At 41.9% G+C, this 13,121-nt stretch overlaps 1 protein-coding gene across 8 annotated transcripts in view; it reads right to left on the minus strand.

The window, feature by feature from the left end:
* Nucleotides 1–13,121, minus strand: part of NCKAP5 (NCK associated protein 5) — a 967,526-nt gene that overhangs the window by 531,408 nt on the left and 422,997 nt on the right. The window contains exon 1 of one of the 8 annotated variants that reach the window (XM_088794128.1): nt 11,517–11,948. The exons of the other annotated variants lie outside the window; for them this stretch is intronic. The gene's annotated coding sequence lies outside the window, so the exon portion shown is untranslated. Of the gene's footprint in view, nt 1–11,516; nt 11,949–13,121 lie in introns of those variants that run through there. 8 annotated transcript variants of the gene reach the window in all.

Raw genomic sequence — 13,121 nt, forward strand, 5'->3', positions numbered from 1 at the left:
GCATTAAGAATCCCATTAGGAAAAGTTGTACCCACAGAATAACAACTACTATGGGTGATTGTGGTTGATTTGGCACGTCTTTGTTCCAACCTTCCTAAAATGCTGTTACAATTGTTTTATTATTATGAACAATAATATGATGTTCACATTTATTTTTATTTTATCAAATAACATGTATAAGACTCTGAAAAGTACTCTTAAATCCATGTGTAAAATGTCAGGGTCAGTCTTCTTACAAGTGTATTCAATTGTGGTTTTGTTTTCATTTTTGTTTTTAAAAAGATAACTATAAAAATCTGAGTGTATTACAACCATCTAATTAGAAAATGAATGTGGCCGCATATGTTGGTGATATATCACTGATGAGCACTCTATAATTAATGAAGTGAAAAACACCTTCTATAGTTTAAAACAAAGCAAAAGTTTCCATTTAAATCTAGCATACGAGAAGCCATTCACTGACTACTGTGTCCAAAATAGGTGCCTTCTTCTAAGCTGGCATGTCCTCTCTCTCTGTTTCTCTCATCCTCCATGCCTTCTCTCCTAGATTCGTATAGCAAGAGAAGGCCATTTAATTCTAAGTAACCAAACAATAATGATTCTGCACAAGTAGGCTGGACACATCATACCAGTCCCATTTTTCCCTCTACAGTCATCAGTCTATAACACACTCATGGAGCACACACAATCACTACCCATGAAAGGAAAGGAGGAATTTTGCAAATATATAGATTTAGCCAAATGAGGACAGCCACATGAAGAACTTGGGCATGAACATGAACTTCTTTAGCCTCAAGTAGATGACATGCTCAAGGACAACGATACGTCTACATAATACAGTTCATTTAACAATAAGACACCAATGGGCAGAGCTCTGTCAAGCAAGAAGCACATTGAAACACAACTCTGGATTTTCAAGGCCACTGGAAGTGCAAATAAGCAATACAACTGGAGAATCAAAATGATTTAGACACTTTATGGAATTCCAAACAATAAAAGAGAAAAATATTTAGAAATATTAAGACTAATGACCACTACTTTGAATCATTTGCAAGCTCCCAGATACATGAACAGAGGTATAACAGGTATAGGAATGGAAAACACTAAATTTCAAGAATAAGTTAGTTATTAATTAAGCAGCTAAATGCACTTAAATTCAGATATGTAAGAAAACTGAGAAGCTTATTGTAACTAATTACTTCGATGAATGATTCTAGAGAAAAAGCAGCAAAGCTTTTTTCATTTTATTTCATTCCTTTACCCTGCTGCCTATCTGGAAAGGAGTGTTAAGAACATTTCTCAAAAATAGAAAATAATCATGGGAAAGAAAAATCGTAAATCTGTGTAATCTGATGTGAAAACCGAAAGCCAGATGCATAACTTCCTGCACACAGATTAAACAGGATGTGAAGACTGAGAATAGACCTATAGTCTGGTCCTTGGAGACCAAACAGGCAAATGATGGGATTTAACATCATACACTGAAATCTTTGCATCTCTGGGAATGAATAAACTCAAGGAAGCTGGTGACAAAATCTGTGTGACTTATCTACTGGGCCCACTGTTTCTAATAAAGCCCCCCATGATGAAGAAAACCAACAAAGGTACCCTCAGCCAGACAAAAGTGCCCTTAACCAGATTCCCAACAGTGGGTATAGAATTTCTTCTCTGTGCTGCAGACACTGCCTTGGCATATACAGGCCATATCCCAGTGCAAGGAGCTCTAATGACTGCACAGAGTCATTTATGGCAATATTACAGCTGAAATGCAGCTTGAAATGGCCGGGCTATGTTTAGTACATGTTTATTGAGGAAGCATTTAAACTATAGAGAGCCATCCCAAAAAGGCTCGAGCCTGCAAAGACACCCCTTTCTCATATTTGTAGTCCATTTGGAGTACTTCTTTGCTTTTGACTGGCATGTATAGTAGAAGATTTAGAAGTTTGGGACTGTGTAGAGAGTGAGTTCGTGACATGAGGCTTCTAATGCAAAATAATCTAAAAGTTTGGAGCCATTCTTGATTCTCGCATCTTGGCAACTCTTTTTCATCTGGTCATTCAGTAGGGTTCATGAAATCTACCCTTTCTTTCCCATTTTCATGCCCCCCCCCCCAATCCAGGCCTTTATCATGTCCTGCTTGATCCAGCCAGCCTCCTAATTATCCTTGGCAACCCCTCAGGCCCCACTATACACCATTTTCAAGTTCACGTTCCTGACACCTTTCATCCATATAGCCTCTGACTCAGAATCATCAATGGCCTCCAACAGCATTTCCCCAAATAGGAGCCACAGAAAACTACCCTCCCAAGATGCTCCAATAAAAATGGATTTGGTGATTTACAATGTTTTGGGAAAGTCTTAGGGATTCACAATGCAGATTGGCATATTCAAGCCTCTAAGAATGTCTGCAGGAGAACACTTTTTTTCTTTAATTTTCTCTCAGCTTTTCTTACTTTTCAACCATGGAAACTTGTTTGACTAACACACCTGCAACACCCAGCAGCACTACTCGTCCAAGGAGAGGTGCCTTGGGAAATGCTAGCTCAGGGGAAAAAGTCCAGGTTGCTTAGTGGGCATGACCTGACCCATATCAGTGCGGCCCCCACTACCTTTCCATCTTTAGTGCCTACTCCTCTTCCAGGGCTGCTCTCGTGCCTGACTCAGAGCCTGAGGGCAAGCCCTTTCCTGATTAGATCTCTCTCCTTCTTTCTCCTCATGTCTAAGTTCAACTCAGGTCAGACTGTGTTCCCCAGAAAGCCTATCCTTCATGCATCATGTCATCTTGCAACATCCTGTTATGCTGATTTCCTTTTTCTATTTCACGTGCTCCATACTCAGTGTTTTTGGTACTTTACAGGTCTGTGCCCTGTTTCTCCACATGGATTATAAACTCCTTAAGGACAGTTGCATTTTATAATTAATTTTATAACTAACATAACTAATTACATTTTATAACAAGTTCCTATGAATTCATGAAATGTGGAACAAGGTCTTGTGCAGTGCAAGTGTTAAATAAATTATATCTTTTAATGAAAATAAAGTGGATTTCTCCAAATATGTCAGTGTAGGAAGAGCAAGAGGGAAATCATGTAAGACAGAATGAAATTCTCAGAGTAATCACAATTTAGCAAAGTGGGTGAGGGATGTCCACCAAAAGCCTAGGATTCCAAAACTTCTTCAAAATCATCACCCGTGCTGAAATGTCTAAGGAGAAACCACAGACACAAGGCCATGTCCACCAAACCCTACAATGGACTGTCCAGTGAAAAAGAGAATACATTCCCTGACCTGATCTCAGGTAGACATAATGATTTTCAGGAGGGAAAAAAAAAAAAAAAAAAAAAAGGCAGGTCTTTTGGGGTATGTTAAATCCCAAATCAGATAATTTTCTAATTCTTAATACAGTAAATTCCTAAATAACCTTAGTTCTTTCTGTCCTGACCTTTATGCAACAAATATTTGTTGAATACCTACTAAGCAGTGAGCATTGAGCAATAATGACAACTGAAAATGTCTCAGGGGAAATCAGGTACAGAGGAACAAAAGTTTCTACATTCTGAAGGTCTTCGTGAAATGAAAGAACAATTTAAAATGGTTTAATAACGTAATGAAGATGAGATAGCCTAAACTAAGTAATACCTAAAAGCTGTCAAAAACAGGAAGTGAGCAGAAGTATGCAGTGTCAAATTTGTGTGTTTATTTTATTTATTTATTTGTTTCTTTTGAGAACCTATGACTTTCTGTTACTAAATGTTCAGTATTAGATTAATGGACATTGGGCATATTCACTCTAAGTCCAACACATTGTCTGACCCATGGCAGACACCTTAAACAGACTGTTGAATAAATTCATGAATGAACAAGTGTATAAAATAAGGAAGGAAAGGAGGTCTCCTGGTTACACATCAAAATTCAGCGTTTGGTGGGAACATTTTTATTGTTGTGATTCCTTTAAACTGGAACACAGTGGATGGTGAGTTGTAAAGATCAGTCTAATTCTTTTTGAGTTAAACATGTTTCCCTTAAAGACATCATTCAGAAAGTTTAAAATTCATATGCACAGTGAAATATTTAGATAGCCTATGTGAATCCCCTTTCATGTTACAGTAATCAGGGCAAATTTAGAGTTCCTAAGATACACCACCACTGCAGACATTTGAGAAGACAGCTCATTTCATACAATCTCAAGGGGAAAAAAATGGAGAGCGACAGCTGAGTTTGGACACTTGTTATCTGGGAGGAGGTAGGGAGAACTACACTGCAATATTAGAATATTAACACATTTAGGGAAAAACAAAAACAAACGAACAAACAAAAACCAAGTGACTAAAAAGAAAAACAAAAGAAGAACAGTCTGGGGAAGTAAAGTTGATCTGAATCTGCGTCGGGTGAAATGTGTGCTGCAGACTGTTTTATTAGGATGCCAAGATTGAACTCATCTATGCTGTTTTATTATGCCACACTTACCATTTGACACATGCACACGTGTGTGTATAAAAGTTGATATAAATTTAATTAGAGAAAGTGTCAGTAGCCTAAATCTCATGGAATAGAAAAAACAAATAAATTAGAAAAATTATTGATGATAATGTGGTCTTTGACTAAGGAAGAACCTACTGAGCGAAGTAAGATATTTTCCCTGGAGGCATTTGCAATGAACATGAACAAAGAACTGAGAAAGGGAAGAGAATAAATTCCTTGCTGGCTGGTGAACAAAGCCCAGTCTTTTCTTTCTCTCATTTCTATAATGCTGTGAACAGAGTATAGGAGACCAAGAGATTGTTGAACCCAAATACAACTGTGGATAATGTAATTATTAAATAAATCACGTTCAACATTTCCAAACAATTCATTCAAAGCAACAGCAAAAACCACCGGAGGTAACCTTACTGGTCAGTCTTTTGCAACCCACAGTATCTTGTTGATAACACCACTATGTAACTCAGTCACCTTATTATATAATATCTTTATAACAGAGAAAATGACATGTGTCTCACAGATATCAAGACTACTGCCTTTAATAAACAATGTACCTGACACACACCAGGGCTTGGTAAGTGACAGTGTCTTAATTATGATGATGCTTCTTGTTATTATGCTGTTATTATTTTTTTTAATTATATCATCCCCTCCTCTCTTCCAGCTTGAAAGCTAAGGACTGTATTTCCTTTTCTGCACCTCTTGTGGCCCAGCACAGTGTCTTTCCCAGGCATTTGATGAATTTAATGTTAACTGAAACTTTCCAGTTGTTTATTTTTTTTATTAGTTCCAGGTGCACAAGACAAAGCAATACTTAGACGTTTATCATTTATATCCCGCACACTGTGTGATCCCCTCTCCCCCCATCCATTATCTCTCTGACTTCGCACAGAGCCATTACATTTCCACTGTCTCTATTCCTAATGCTGTATTCTGCTTCCTGTAACCATATACATACATATATATATATACATATATATATATATATATATATATATATATATATATATATGTATATATATATATATATATATAATTATAGTTGGCATTCATTATCGTTCAACTTCAGGTGTGCCAGGTGTGCAGTGCAGAGATCAGGCATCTACATCACCACCCCTGAGGTGGTCTCCCAAATGGGACACGTGTCCATCGGATACCCTACAAATTCTTTACATTATTGCTTACGTTCCCCAAATTAATTTTCAAAACCCTGTGCCCATCTTGTGGTTACCAACTATTTTCTAAACCCCTCACCTTTCCCCTAACCCCCCCCCACCGCCCATCTAGCAACCCTCAGTTTTTCCTCTATGGAAACTTTCCAGTTTTATCTTACAGATTAAAGTGTTTACACTTCAAAGATTATTAGGGTATCATCTCCCATCATACTTGTGGAAGGCATGTGCTCCTTCTGAAGATAGATGTAACTGCTGTAAATTATAACTTCCCTGTAATAGTTGTTTTCTGTGAGGAGCTGGGAGATGGTTCAGAGATAAATGTGGAAAAGGCAGTCTTATTAGGTCCCAACCAATATGAAAACAACATGGAGAGACCACAGCAGATATACTAGTATTCTTGTGCATTTGGTACTGTTTTTAGCCCTTGATATATATTAGATTTTATTCTTAACAACTTATAAATGTATGCAATATTTCTTTCTATTTTATAGATAAGGAAACTGAGGTTCGTGAGAGGTTAATAACTTTGTCTCAAATCACATCAACAGTAAACGATGGTATTAGGTGTTGAGCCCAGGGCCCCAAGACTCCCAAGGTTGAACTTATAACCACCTGCTATGAAACATGCAGTTTCAGTAACACTCTAAATTCACAATCCATTTAGAGGCCGCAGTCTTACATGTAGCAGCAGTAAGTGCTATGACCTACTTTCAACATCTTCAAACACAACATAAAATAATTAGTTTCTCTCCCTTCCTCAAAACCCTCTGCACCTACTACTGTACCTGAGAATCTAGATACTGGCATGCATTGTCTTAAAAGCACTCCGTAGGCTATGTTCATATGTTCCTAGGTCAAGTAATATGAAATGGCTATGCTATCTGTGGTGAACAACAAATTCACAGGGATTGTTGACTTAATCCATTACCACCTACTGTCCAAGAAGTTTGAGCTGAAGGGTACATTGAAAGCAGAGTTTACTGGGAGAAAGAAGGTAGAAGAGTATAACTTCCAGGAAGCAACACCAGTTGGAGGGAGCAGCCCTCAGCAGTGATAATATATTACTTCACTGCAGCAGGAAAGCCTCTCACCTATCCTCTTCTGCTTCTTTAAACTATACCTACAGGAACCCCAAAGGGTGAAACTGTCAGGTATTCAAAAGGAACATGCCTATTGGTTGAGCATAAAATGGTACAGTTCTGCAGCAAAAGCAAGAAGGCTTGGAATGCAGAGCCTGTTCTCTAAAAATTCTCAACAAATATTTATTGAATGAATGCATAAATAGTAGAGCCCTAGCTTGGAAAGTCATAGGGAAGACTGACAACGCTGAACCAGAGTGACGTCAGCCATCATCGCGTACCCACAGCTTTTCTCCGCTCAAGTCTCTCATGTGAAATAGGAAAATCAGAAGAGTACACGGCCTAAGGTTGGAATCAAACGCACTTCTCTCTAAACTCCATTTGAAAACCTCCAGGATCCAGCAGAAGGTGATGAAGTCCCCTGTCAGAGGACAGCCCACCAGGTCCAATCTAACTTCCCATATTACATTTTTTTATTATGTGATTTGCACTGACATACAACCAACTGAAAGATACAAGTTCAGCTCTAGAATAAGATGCTATAATGTCTAAGAATGAAAATAATACACAGGAATGCCAAATACAGAGTATAGTCAGCCCTCCATATATGCAGTTTCCATATCTGCAGATTCAACCAACTGCAAATAGAAAATATTGGGGGAAAGAAAGAAGTGACGTTGTTATTGACATGCGCGGTGTATGATGGTGTGCTAAATACTATGCAGTTAGGCCTACGACAGTTGTATCTGCATTGAACATACACAGACTTTTTTTTTCTTGCCATTGTTCCCTAAACAATACAACTATTTACATAGCATTTTCATTGTATTAGGTACTATAAGAAATCTAAGGGGCTTCAAATATATGGTGATGGAAGGAGAAGTGACTCTGGGTGGTGAACACACAATGGGATTTATAGATGATGTAATACAGAATTGTACACCTGAAATCTATGTAATTTTACTAACAATTGTCACCCCAATAAATTAAAAAAAAAAAAGAAATCTAGAGATGACTCAAAGTATATGGGAGCGTGTGCATAAGTTATGTGCAAATCCTATGCCATTTTATGTAGAGGATTTAAACATCCATGGATTTTAGTATCCGCTGGGGTCCTGGAACTAATCACCCATGGATACTGAAGGACAACTCTAACAAGCTTGAGTAATAAATTCTCAACAACAACAACAACAAAAATACTACACATCTAAAAGTTCCCACGAAGCCTCATGGTGCTAAGCAATAAAAAGTTTCCTTGGTATCTCCATTCTTTCCTAATAACAGACCTTACCTTGTGATTACCTGCTTGCTTTATCTGTGACCTAGCCATATCCACAGCCAGCCTCTGGCCATAAGTTCCCTATGATATACCACCTTGCTTGCAAAACAAACTTCGTTGAATAAAACGTTTCCAAATGATAAACTAGGGGATTAACACGACGTCTGAAATGCCAACCAAATTTTATAAATATCAGCTGGCATTCTAGAAGTCATTTTTGGAGGAAAGTCATTACTGATATTCACACCTGAGAAGTGAGGAACGGCTACCTTCCCTGTTGAAGAAGAGAAAATGAACAAATCTACATGAGATCTTTCTGCATGTTCTCCCTATGCAGTCATATGCCATATAACAATATGTCTATCAATGACAGATTGCATATAAGGATGGTGGTCCCATAAGATAATAAAGATACTGGAAAAAAAAAAAGAGGAGGGGAGCTGAAAAATTCTGATCACCTAGTGATGTGGTAGCTATAGAGCTATAGTAACATCACAGCTCATCACATTATGCATTTGTAGTGATGCTGGTGCAAACAAACCTACTGCACTGCTACTTGTATAAAAGTACAGCACATACAATTACGGTAGTAGGCTACCCCATCAGTTCTGTGTAAGTGCGCTCTGTGATGTTTGCACAATGACAAAAATCACCTAAGGACACATTTCTCAGAATACATCCCTGTTGCTAAGTGGTGCATAACTGTAAATAAGAAAAGAGAGAAACTGCCACTTACCCACCTGATATAGCCCCGGTTTTCCAAGTAATGAGTAAAAATGATCAAAACTTTGTCTTCATGTGGCCCAGACAAGGCACACACACTCCTTTTTTGTGCTCTCAGTACAGAAAATTGCTCCATTTCTAAAGTAAATATATGCTAGAAACTTGCAGATATCTCAAGAATGCCTTGTAACTAAAGAAAGTAACTTCACTGCCTACTCATTGTGCTTAATTTGCTAGTCTCTCAGCACCTTAGTGCTCACACTTTTATCTCGTTTTAGGTCCTAGGAGAAGACACCAGTCTAGGACACGGGAAGCATCTACCTCCAGCAGCCAGCAGCTCACTGGGGGATCAGCCCTACAATGGAGTGTTTTCCCATGATGACTTCCTGGTAATGTGCATGTTACATGCATCTCACGCAACTTCCCCAAACTACATTCCTGTAACTAAGCTCCATAAGCTGCTTCTGAATTGTTTATTCTGTGTTTTAAAGCTCCATCAGCTGTTGGGATGATGTGCAATATTCTTTTTCTTTTTGGTTAAGCAGGACTGGTGAGTGTTACTGGGCCTTTTGGTGGAATCCCTGCTATTTAAAATTCCTGCTGCTGGGATTAAAGGAGATAATGCCTATGAAAGCCTTTTGTAAACTGTGAAGTCCTGGTCTAATGTAGGGTGCTGTTATAATACTAGTCATCATGGCAATAACCACAATCCAGCTGTAATGTAGGTTTTAAAATGCTGAGAGCCATTTGGGCCTTGTCTTTGTTTCATTCCCAACCCAGGTCTACATTGGTACCCAACACAGCAGAGCCTCTCAAGGAAGTTTTGTTTGGATGACTGAATGAATGAATGAATGACTTTAAAACATCACATGGCTTTCCAAATGAATGTCAACAGGCAAAACAAAGCTAGGCGTGATGATTTAGGTAATGAAAATACTCTGCCAAAATTACCAGGGTGCTGGAAAAAAAATACTGCAGAACAAAATGTCCTTCTGAAGAGAACTTGTTTGATGATGAAATGTGTCCCTTTGCAGTCAGTATTAGGGAGGGAGAGAAGAGGTATAGATTGGGGCAGGAATTTCTATTACCCAGAAAATTTGTATTAGTTCATGTGCTCTGAAAAAGGAGGCTGCCATCTCAGAAACAGGAAGGGGTAATGAGCTGGAGGGGGATAAAATGAAAAATAAATAAATAAAACACCCAGAAGCAGCAAAGGTTATCATCTCAGCACTGAGCATTCTAAGTGCAAGCTTATTCCCCAGCCCCTGTCTTGCTAGGGGTGAAAATGACAGACTCTCTGTGGGAAGAGGGAAGAGGCTGCGGTGGGAGGAGAACAGTAGGTAGCTGAGGCAGAGTTATTGATATGAAATGAATTATTTTGGGAAAATGCTTTCATGAGCATTTGCAGGAATAGTTCTGCTCCTTAAAGAGGTGATCCATTTTAAGCACCTATGTGTAGGGAGGGGTGTGAGGAGGTGGGGGATGAAAATAGAAAAGAAGATGGTGGTGTCCACAAACTGGGGCCTCCTTTATCTGACTCAACAGAAGCCTGGAGAATAAAAAGGGAAACTCTGGGGCGGCTGCTGGTTACCGAGGAAAGGAAAAGCGGACATCAAATTTAACCCTAGGGGATGAGGATATCCTAAAGGCCCCTTTTTACTAAGGGGTGGGGTAGGGTGGGGCCTAGGAGGGAAGGAAGGCTGCTTGCTACCCAGGCGTCCTAAAAGGCTCCAGTGGCAGGGAGGGCCCCTGCACCAGCGCCCACTAAGCTCCAGAAAATATCGTATTTCTGCCCATCAATCAGCATTAAGCAGCTTTGGCGGCTGAGCTTTCTGCACAGGCAGTTGCCAGTAGCAACAGGGCACACACTTATAGCTCTTGGCGAGCTGGGGCGGCCCCATAAAGGGAGGGGCGGCCAGGGCTAGAGGACCTGAACTGTTGGGTAGACAAGGTCAGGGACCCACTGGTGAGGTGGGTAGGGGAGGCGGGCATACCCTGCTGGGGCCAGGCCAGGCAGAGGTCTAGGCTGGCCCCTCGGAGTGGGGGTCGGGGGGAGTCTGGTGGCACAGCAATGCCCATGCCAAGTACAGCAGCCTCCAGGCCCCCTTGGGGGACGTCGCTCTGCTAGCACCTGGATAAGGAGCCAAAGCCAAGGGGCAGAAGACGCGTTGCTCCTGCACTTGGGAGGGTCAGAGTACTCAAGATCCGCTTATCCTTGCCACCCCTCTCCACCCGCACCCCTCAGGAGTTTCCGGAGGATGCCCGCGTGGAATTGTGTCTGCCCGCGTGGAATTGTGTCTCCACGTGTGCATGTTTTCATTTTTACTTCCAGCACAAAAGGGAGGACCCGCAGGTGGAAAGGGGTGTGTGTGTGTGTGTGTGTGTGTGTGTGTGTGTGTGTGTGTGTGTGTGCTTGCGCGCTGTGCGGGGCAGGGACTACGTGGAGCCGGGAAGATGCATGAGAGCACACACACCCACCTGGTTCCCACCCACCTTCCAGCCTCCGGTGTCCAGGCGCGCGGACGCGTGGGAAGAGAGCCCATAACCTCGCGCCTCCTACCCAAACTTCTCCCCCTGGTGTTGGGATCTGGTAAGGAGGAAAAAAAGGGCTACAGTGAGGGAGGGCGGTCGAGTGCTGAGATGCACCCAAGAGACCACAAGGGAAGCACAGAAGCAGGGAGTCAGCCAGGACTAGTGGGGGCAGAGGGAGCAGAGGGAGAGGTCATGGCAGCCTTGCGCTGGGGGCGCGCCTGGGACCGGAGCGGGCTGGCATCTCCTTACCTGGACTGTGTTGGAGCATTTTGCAGTGGGTCGGGGGCGGGGTGGGCGCCTCCCCCCCCCGGGGCAGAGACTGCAGTGCTGTCACTTCGGGGGCAGCAAGGCGCTGGACGCAGAGCCCGGAGTTGGCAAACTTGCCATGCCCGGAGTCCGCGGAGGTAGCCTGGGCCACGCGCGCTCCACAGCCAGCCTACCGCTGGGGGTAGCCAGGACACCGTGCTCCCTCGCTCTCTTCCGCTTTGTGTTCCACTGGTCCCCCTGCTCCTGCCTCTGGGTGTCTCCGTGCCCTCTCGGCAATGGGGTGTTTCACTGGCGTTCGTGGAGCCCCTCGGGTCTGAGTGCCACTTTCCTCCTGGAGGCGCGCGTTAAACAGCTGCCCAGGAGCTCCTGGCCCGGCTGCGCTGGTGTGCTTGTACTAGACAGCTCCGGCCCATAGATTCCCGCCCCCCACCGTCTCCCCCTCTCCGCCCCTCCGCCCCCCCCCCCCCCATCAGAAGCTGCTTAGAATCGGGCTGTCAAATCCAGCCCATCTGCTGCAATCATAATCAGTCTCAACCGAACGGTTCTGACAAATCTCCGCCTGGAGCCCGAGTTGGGAAAGCTGGTGGGTGAGGGGTGGGGAGGGAAAGAGGGGACGAGGGGACGACAGGGACTGGGTGCCAGGAGAAGGGGGCCTAAACGCTTCTATTGTCTGGCCCAAACAGAGGAACTGAAAGAGGGAAATAGGGATCCCAAAGGGGAAATAGTGCTTTCCTTTCCCACTTCCTAGTAAGAAAAACCAATCCATCCAGGCGGGCCCCTGGTATACCCCACCCCCACGCTCACCACAAACAGCCGCTTGCTGTGTCTGGGTGGAACAAATTTCTGCTAATGAACTAAACAAACAGGTCCTATAATCTTATCATTAGGCTGACCCAGAGACTGGCACAGATACCCACCCGAAGTATTGTAATTGGCAGGTAAGAGCTGGAACTACCAGTCATTTGTCTGGAGTCTGAAGTTGGTTCCCAAGTACATTTGGGAATAAAGCTTATGGAGAGAGCTGGAGTGTAATCGTCCAAGAAGCTCGGGCCTTCGCCTCCTGTTGGCATTTTTGAGAGATAAAAGGAAAATCTGCTTTGGGCAAGAAAATGCTGAACACAATTTAGCCCCGTTTTGAATTTAAAGAATTCTCATTCCCCCTCCCCATTTTCTCACGGAAATAGTCTCTTTAAAGAAGACTTTTATTAAAAAATAATTATTTTCAAAACTGATATTTCTTTAATTTTTTTTCTGCAAGTGAAATAATGCGCTCCTTTCAATAATATACTTTGAAGTATTTTAATATGCCACTTCAATATAACTACACATACTTCTACTGGTGATAGGTTTACAGGGATTATGGCAAAGTTTTTTTAAAATAATAATAAATATAAAAGTGGTCCTAGATATACATCGACAAGTCTTAAAGCATAAAGAATACATACAACCAATTGGATTATGCCTGGTTTTGTACATTCTTCCCAAGTGTTAGGAAATACTCAATTATACCAAATGACAGTATTTGTTGGTGAAATAATTTATTGGGTAAACAAATCGTCAGTTGAAAAGTTGAAGGGGAAAATTTGT

Source organism: Rhinolophus sinicus, chromosome 17 (assembly GCF_057876585.1).
Source record: "Rhinolophus sinicus isolate RSI-liver-muscle chromosome 17, RSI-T2T, whole genome shotgun sequence".
Lineage (NCBI taxonomy): Eukaryota > Metazoa > Chordata > Mammalia > Chiroptera > Rhinolophidae > Rhinolophus > Rhinolophus sinicus.